The sequence below is a fragment of the Tupaia chinensis genome, unplaced genomic scaffold (assembly GCF_000334495.1).
Source record: "Tupaia chinensis unplaced genomic scaffold, TupChi_1.0 Scaffold000303_1, whole genome shotgun sequence".
NCBI classification, from domain to species: domain Eukaryota; kingdom Metazoa; phylum Chordata; class Mammalia; order Scandentia; family Tupaiidae; genus Tupaia; species Tupaia belangeri.
Genome location: NW_006159793.1, coordinates 279,317 through 287,963, shown reverse-complemented (window position 1 = coordinate 287,963; position 8,647 = coordinate 279,317). Strand labels below are relative to the sequence as shown.

Here is an 8,647-nt window from a genome sequence, read left to right as displayed (position 1 = left end):
TATATATATATATATATATATATATACACACACACACACACATATGTATGAAAGTAGAAATGGAATATTATTGATGATAACATGCATGATTAAGCCATTATGCAGTTTATTCTAGATGGGAAACCACATTTAGTATGTTGTGATGATGTTCAGGGAATGAATGTTAAGTAATTAAAAAAAAGTTGCAGGAAAAAAAAAACAGTAAAACTGTTCGTATCGAAACATATTTGATGACTGCAGTAAGCTATATAGCCCCAGCTGGGTACTACTTTATAATATGTTCATTCTACTCACTCAGGTTTATGCCTAAAGTCAGACTTGGATTCATGTATAGGTATATATCAGCTGTGCTAGCTACTGGATATATTTACACTAATTAAGTTCATTAGCAAATCAATTAAATGGGGGGAAAAGGCATAGAAAGCAACCATGGATACTAGAGACAATGTGGGAGGAGGGTGGGACATGACAGAGGGTGAGGGATAGGGAATCAAGGATGGCAAAACTAAAAACAAAGTATACAAGACATAAGAATTGGAAAATTATTTGCTGATAACATGTATGTTGATGTGCTTTATTGAGCCAATACACAGTGTATTTTGGATGAAAAAAAAAAGAACTATGACATGTGAGCAAAAAAATTTTGATATGTAAAGTGTGGGAAAATGTAATAAATTAATTAATTAAATTAAGAAAAAAAGACAAGGAAAAAAATAATCTATTGTGTAAGTGCCCCAGAAATGATTTAACTATTCATTTATTGTTGAACATTTAGGGTATATAGGTTATTTATTATCTTAAATAACATTGTGACAAACATTTTCGTGCAAGTTGTTTGCCTATATTGTAGATTATTTCTTTAAAATTCTTTCCTAGGAGATAAATCTTCTTGTTACAAGACAAGACTCCTTTTGAAAATGTTCCAGAGTTCTCTGTTCTGTTTCCCTTGAATTATCTGTGAATCATTCACACTTGTTGGTTTGTGACCTTTTCTTCTTCTCTGGTAACCTCAGGGTAAATAATTCCCAATTTCACCCTCCTGTTCTCCATGTTGGTGGTTGGTATTCTTGCTCTTATTCTAGGGACCACCAACATCTATACCTTTGTCTTATTAAATACATCAGGTTCCAGACAAGGAATAAAAGCAGATTGTTATTGTTACTGTTATTCTTTTTCTTCCTCCTCCCCTTTCTTCTCATGCTTACTTTATTAAGGAGAGAAAGGAAACTCTTTAAGTAAATGAACAAGATATATGATATTTGTCATATATTGTGGGAAGTAAATGGGGAAAAATACTAAAAAGAAGGAAAGGAGAGAGTGTGAGAAAGATGGAAAGCAAGAAAAAGAAAAGGGAAAAGAGAAAGAAATACAAAGAGACCAGAATCAACATTTTAGGGAAGGAAGAGAAATTAGAGAATGAGAGAGAAAAAATAGAAGGAAAAGAAATCTCACTATAATAAAATACATATTTCATTATTTTGATTAAAATTTTGTCTGACAAACTCTCAGAGATTTAAAAAAGCTATTATTATTCCATAAATTTTGTGTTTCATTTTGCTTTAATCTAGGGTAAATCTACCTATATTTCTGTGTTCCTCTGGGGACATAATTTTCATACTTCTCAATAGCTTAATTACCCTTTTTGGGGGTAGGGTTCAGTTTGCCAGTATCCTTATTAAAATGCAGAGCTCTGAGTTGGGCAGGGAACTCTATAGAATGTTCAAGGTATAGACTAATGAACAAAGTACACAACAGGAATGTTGTTTGCTATACTTGGTGTGCGAAACTTCTCTTCATTCTCACTCTGTCTTAAAAATTTATAGCAGTAGTTAAAAACTTTTTTTTAAGAGAGATTTTTGCTATATTGCACATGTGCTCACCCAAGAGACAGAGTAAGAAAGACAGAAATTGAGAAGTCACCCCCTGGGGAGATGGCCACGCCACAATCCCTTCTCCTCCAATCTTTTCTCAGGATTTTGGGCACACATGCACATGCATGCAGCATGAGTTTTAAGCTGCTGGGTACAGGACTCGAACTGTGGTTGACTGCATGGGAGTCCAGCAATGTAACCATTATGCCATCTTCTGGTCCCTCGAAAAAATTTTAATCTTAGATCTTTCCACCAACTTTTTAAAAAAAATGTTTATTTTTTTCTTCTGCACAGGAGGAAAATAAAGAAGAGTCACCCCCAACAGGATCTTCGTACAATAATCAACCCCTGGCTTCGGCCAGCCAGGATCATGGGCATCTGCACACTAGAATGTACAGGAATACTTTGGTTCAAGAACTCAGGACCTTCCCATGTGACGTCAGCATCATGGGGTACTGTGTAACTGCTGTGCCACCACAGCTGACCTCTTAAAAATGAGTCGATTTTGTTTATGTAGCTTACATCTGTTGATATTTACCACCTATGGGATGTGCATTATATATTGACATTTCCCTCCACATTGTCTTCTCCTGGGCACAGTTTCTGGCCAAGGCTGACCCCATAGGAATGTGACTTTGTCCTTTCTCTAAATAGTGAACAAAGTCCACTGGTCCAGTTCTAGAGGAATATGAACATCTCTCAAATAGACATTGTAAGGCCCAGGCAGTCATGCTTAAAGAGCACACTTTGTTGATTCCGTTAGTGGCTAAATAGTCTTTATTGTAATCATTATAAATGAAACATCAGATCTAGGCACCAGGAGCCAAAAATTCTATCTGACCCTCACAATGATTAATGTGATTGCTTCAATCTAACTGTATTTAACTAATTGTTGTACTGGATTACTTCAATCTAACTGTATTTAACTAATTATTTTACTACCTTGGACACAGATTTTTCACTAACTGGCTGCCACTGTGTGGCCTGTAAGTTGAATAACTCTTATCTCTCTGCTGGACTTCCAGGTGACTTCTCTGGAATAAGTAAACAGTACACATAAGCCCTCTCAGATTTGGAACTCCTGCAGTACACCGCATAAATAATTAAAACACAAAATTTAAAAAGATTGGTTTCAGTTAATTTAAAAATAACAAAACATAAACCTATTACATATTAATATTGTTAACATATTAATTATTAGCAGTTTTACAAACCCCCCAAAATACTGAGAAATGACATTGTTTTACTTTTTTTTTTAGCATATCTCTTCAACTTCTGACTTAATACAAGACAGCTTGATTCTTCTGATCCTGCATTTAATGTGTTGCCATGTGCTGTTTAATGAAGTATGTGGATAAAATCAAGCTTCGCTCGAAGGCATAGTTGGTAAAAGGGGGGACTATTTTAATGGCTTTTTCAGATAGATGTGGATACTCTTCTTCGATATTACACTGAAGCTTGGCAAGTAGGAGTTTCTGAAAGATTTACTGCAGTGTGAACTCTGGAGCCATATCAATGAACTTTTTGTACTTTATTGCACATAGATCCACTGATCTAACTTACACTTCGAATGGATCTGTTATCCCTACATGATTCTGTAACATTAGGCATTAGACACTGGGAAAATATTCATTTACGGAGCTATGTAGATCTTTCAAATATTGACACATTTCATTCTACAGCACAAAAAATTATGTTGATTAACATTATCATCAGCCTCATTCAGAAACTTTGAGGTATTGGGAAGCTGACAAGTTCATGGTGTTAGATCTGTTTTCCAAAAATTCAAAAGCCTGAATTAGATTGCCGGCAACATCTATCAATAGTGATTGTCCTTGAAGTGGCAGATCATTTCTAGGAAAATGTCTGCCCAATGCCTACATCTGAATAGCCATTGTTTGCCTGTCAGTCATTCTCTTAAGTAAAAATAGGATAGGGATTTAACTTCGTAACAATATTCTTGCTTAATAAATATGTTCTTAAGTGGGACTGACATTGTCCCCCAAGCAGAGTGAAGTGGGAAAGAACACAGGAATGACTTGTTTTGGTGGACACCCGTGTTTTGAGTCACACTAAAGCACCAGTGGTTTTACCTGTCACTACTTTGGCACCATCAGTATAAGTGTCAACACAGTGAAAAAGACAAAGTAGTGGGAACCAGCAGTTAGCGGAATGGCTATGTCGCTGGACTCCCACGTAGTCGACCGCGGTTCGTGTCCTGGACCCGGTGGCTTAAAACTCACGCCGGGTGCGTGTGCGTGCGTGCCCAAGATCCCGAGAGGAGAATGGAGGAGAAGGGATTGCAGCGTGACCATCCCCCCTGGGGGGTGATTTCTCGCTTTCTGTCTCTATGTCTCTCTCTGTCTGGCGAGCGCACGCGCCCTACAGTGAAAATCTCTCAAAAAAAAAAAAAAGACAAAGTAGTATTGTTTTGAAGATAGTTTTGACTTAGGAAATCTTGAAAGGATCTCCTAAAAGGATCTCAAGGCCCTTGGACCACACCATGAGAATTACTGGTTTCAGGATGCCAACTGGTCACATTGGTTACATTGAATCTTGCACTGATCTTATCGTTGATAACAGGTTGTGGGCTTCAGAGAGAGAACACTAACAGCAGCAGGAACTAAAAAGTCTTAGGTGCTGTGCCAAGCGTGTTTCATGCACAATCTCACAGGAAGTTCCGCTTTATCCCCACTTTCGGACAAGGAAACTGAGGATCAGAGAGGTGAGTTCACATGGCTAAGATCACACAGCTGGTAAGTAGCACAGCAGGTCAGAAATTCCTGGCAGTCTGACCCCAGAGCCCATATTCCGAGCAGCTCTGTTATTGCTGGAGAGGCTAACAGGATGGGCGAAGTGAAAAAAACAAAAAAAGCAAAAAAATAAAAAACCAGCATGACAGAGGGGCAGGAGGTCAAAGCAGGTCTAAAAATTTTGGACCCAAGGATCTAAGTAGCAAATCAAAGGTTTCCCCCAAATCTGTTTTCCCGTCCAAGTCTCCCAAAGATCCTCAGAGACAACTAGTTAGCAACCTTATTTCCATTTTGTAAATAAGGAAACTGATACCACTTAGCAGACAAGCATCCACTGGTGTCCCCAGAGCCTTGTACTGAAGGGTTCCACCTTCTCACCCAATGCCAAGGACTGAAGGCCTTTCTTGGCAGAGGAGGGGTGTCACACTGTCACATGCCATAGAGAGGAACTTGGCAAAACAGGCAGTGGCGTCAAAAGAGAGAGCGGAAGGGCGGGCCTATTATCCCTGGTGCCATACAGGAACAGTGATAGCGGTCCAGGCACTGGTCGGGCCAGTAGTGAGACTCCTTCTTGCCTGGGGAATCTGTGACTGAGTTTCGAAGCTGTCCCAGAATTGCATTCTGGGGTTGCAATTTCACAGTAAACTGGAAACAGTTTATCTACCACAGCAAAGTCCTGAAGAATGGTGATGGGGGTGTGGTGGCAGGAGGTGAGAACAGCCCAGAAAAGCACGGTGAAGCCTAGGAAGCTACCACAATGATGTTTGAAGGAACAGAGGCAGGTGGGCTCAAATGCACTGTAGATACCTTTCTCCGTGGAAGGAGAGTGTTAGAGGGGAGGCACTTGCCACATGTCATGCAGCTCGTAAAGCAAAATGCCGAACATCGTGCTGAGGCTTGATTCACAGCACTCTCAGGAAAGAGACCGTGTTTAGATAAATCAAAGCCAGGTGGCCTGGAGCCTCCCTTCTGATTTGCCAGCAAAGGGCAGTTCAACTGGCAGGGAGGGCTGTTCCTCGAGGAGAAGCGCAAGCTCTGGGAACATGTGCCTCTTTCATAAACTTCTTGTGAATGAGGTCAGAGAACCTGCATGGAATCTCTGTGGTTTCTCAGGACCCCCTCCTGAAGCCTGTGCTTATGTTCCTTTTGCATTCACTCTGGTGTTTAAATTCCAAGTGGGGTTTATATTCAATTTAATCTGAGATTCTTTCCTTTCCAATGAGTCGCTCTTGCCTTTGTTCTTTTGTTTATATTCCCCAGACAATTGACAGTTCCTGAAAGTTCCAAGCCTCCTGGATGCGGAAGAGGGGAAATTTCAGGACAGTTCCTAAACATCCAGGTCTTCAAAGCACATTCAAGGCCAAAGAACAGCTTCCACAATAAAGGGAAAATTTACAAGTCAGGATCTGCTGGAGCAGAGAGGCCTGTTCTGTATCTCTTTTGCCCAGGGCAGCACCCACAGCGGTCTTCCACATGAGGCACTGTGGAGGGGCAAGTTTTCAGAATTAGGGAGACATTACTTGTTCCTTCAGTTTCTTTCCTGGTCAACGAGCTGAGTTCTGGATTTTAACAAGGAATTAATTATTTGATTTTGAATTATGTGCCTCAGGGCAAAAGAGAATGTTATATTATAGGACTTTTTTTTTTTTTTCTATTGGCTGTGTGTGCACTCATAGGAGAAAGACAGAAAGAGAGGAAAAGTAAGAAAGCACTCCCCAGTGGGGTGAGCCATGTTGCAATCCTCTTTTCCCATTCTTCTCTTGGAATTTTGGTCTTGTACACATGTGCCCAGAATGCCCCCTGACAGGGTGCTTGCACTCTCTGGAGAGAGACTGTGAGACAGAAAGTGAGAAATCACCCTCGGAGGGGAGGGAGGGGGTGGCTACGCTACAATCCCTTCTCCTCCACTTTCCTGTTGGGATCTTGGGCATGCATGCACACATGCCTGAGTGATTTTCAAGCTGTCAGGTTCAGGACTTGCAGTCGGCTGTGTGGAGTTCAGTGTCTGAACCATCAAACTGCCTGCTACCCCCTGCCCCCACTCCAGAATGTTCCTCAGGCTGCCAATCTAAGACTTGTACCATGCTGTGGGCAGTGTGGAATTCAGCCACCTCAACCTCCCCACCATCTGCCATACCAGGGCTTCTTCTCTTGCCTATAAATACTTATTAAGAATTTTCTATGTTCAAGGCTCTGTCATAAAGGCTGGGGATCTGGCAAGGAACAAAGCAAATCCATTCCTTGCACTGGTGGATTTGACATTTCTCTGGGGGAGTAGACAATATGCAATGTCATGGGGTGTGGGGCCATGTGTGAAGTGAGTGCTGGCTTATAGAGTGATGGAATTGTCATGTTAGACTGGCTACAGGAACACAGGTTGGAGTTAGGGGTAGGATTAGCAGTAGGGATCTGAGTAGGTACTATTTCTAAGGAAAATGAAGTGAGAGAGGGGACCCTGAAGCCATCTGGGAGATGACAACTCTAATTGTCAGAATGGTCACCCCTAAAGTGGAGGTGGAGTCTTTCTCCCAACCATGCATCTTATGGAACCAACTTAATCCTAGTTCCAGATGATGGGTTCCTCTACATTCTTTATTTATTTTTTTCCCTTTTATTTATATTTTTTCAGAGACAAGACACTTCTCTTTCACAACCGTCCTGCCTCAGCTTCCCAACTGGGACTACAGGTATGCACCACCGTGCCTGGCTCTTTTAGTCAGGGTCTCCCTTAGGTTGCCCAGGCCAGCCTCAAGCTCCAGATAATCTTACCTCAGCTAGAGATTATAGATGCATACCACCATGCCTGGCTTTTAGATTGGACTAAGAATTGAACCAGGGCCTCGGCCGTGGAGTACAGTATCTTAGCAGAATATGCCACGATGGCTGGTCTCTCCACATCCTTGAACACTATTCTTAGATCCCAACTAAATCTTGTCCTAGCAAGTCTGACTATTATTTCAGCCTAAAGTCATCTCTCAGAATAAATTCACCTTAAAACACAAAAACAAAACAAAACAAACAAAACCATCCCTTTTGAATCTGGGGTCAGTTGAATAAGTCTTTTGTCTCTTCTTCTGCCATTTTTGATCCTTACAAGATTCCAGAGCTTTCGATTCGGAAGTGGCTTCTGCAGTCAGATGGCCCAATCCCCCATTTTTGAAATGGAGGAAGCAAAGCCCAGGTATTGCTTATAACTGGTTACAGAGCTGGTTAAAGACATAGCAGGTGGGGCTCATGTCCAGGTATCCCCTGCTTTAGTGCTCTTTCTCCTTCCCCACTCACCACACTACAGACCACCTTTAATCCACATTCAGTATATATATACTGGGGAAATAACAATAACGGCTCATGTTTCCCCAGAACTTGGGTTTGTTCTTGCAATGTTGTTCTGTTCTTCTCTGAGGACATTTTCTGAGAAGGGAAACTCTCTGTAGGCTTTTTTTTTTTTCCTTTTTGACTAAATATTATCTTTTGTTGTACGCCAGGCCCTGTGCTAATGATTTTACACTCAGTATTTCATTTAACCCTTGCAATTTCTTTGTGAGACATTCTAACAGCTATTCTTATCAAAAGACTGGGGATTTCAAATGCAGGGAGGCTGAGGAACTTACCCAAGATCATACAACTAAAGAATGGTAGAGCTGGAATAAGAACCCAGAATCTGTAGTCTTACCTCCTAAGCTAGACTGTTCTCCATTTCTAGTATTGTTCCCAGGCAGGATAGAGTGCTCTTTTTTTTTTTTTTTTTTTTTTTGTGGGTTTTTTTTTTTTTTGTTATGGGGCCCGGGCCCTTCGCCCCCGCCAGAAGGACAGAGAGACAGAAAATCAGAGAGACAGAAAGCGAGAAATCACCCACCGGGGGGATGGCCACTCCACAATTCCTCTTCTCCGTTCTCCTCTTGGGATCTTGGGCACGCACGCACACGTGCCCGGCGTGAGTTTTAAGCCACCGGGTCCAGGACGCGAACCGCGGTCGACTACATGGGTGTCCAGTGACATAGCCATTACACTAACTGCTGGTCC

At 41.4% G+C, this 8,647-nt stretch overlaps 1 long non-coding RNA gene across 5 annotated transcripts in view; it reads left to right on the top strand.

The window, feature by feature from the left end:
- The window catches only part of LOC102481253 (uncharacterized), a 35,695-nt gene that overhangs the window by 18,473 nt on the left and 8,575 nt on the right, over positions 1–8,647 (top strand). For 4 of the 5 annotated variants that reach the window (XR_003549754.1, XR_003549755.1, XR_003549756.1 and 1 more), the window contains exons 2-5: positions 2,166–2,323; positions 3,131–3,217; positions 4,455–4,596; positions 7,254–7,311. This is a non-coding gene — a long non-coding RNA (uncharacterized LOC102481253). Of the gene's footprint in view, positions 1–2,165; positions 2,324–3,130; positions 3,258–4,454; positions 4,597–7,253; positions 7,312–8,647 lie in introns of all 5 variants that reach the window. The other variant, XR_003549753.1, reaches the window with a different exon arrangement.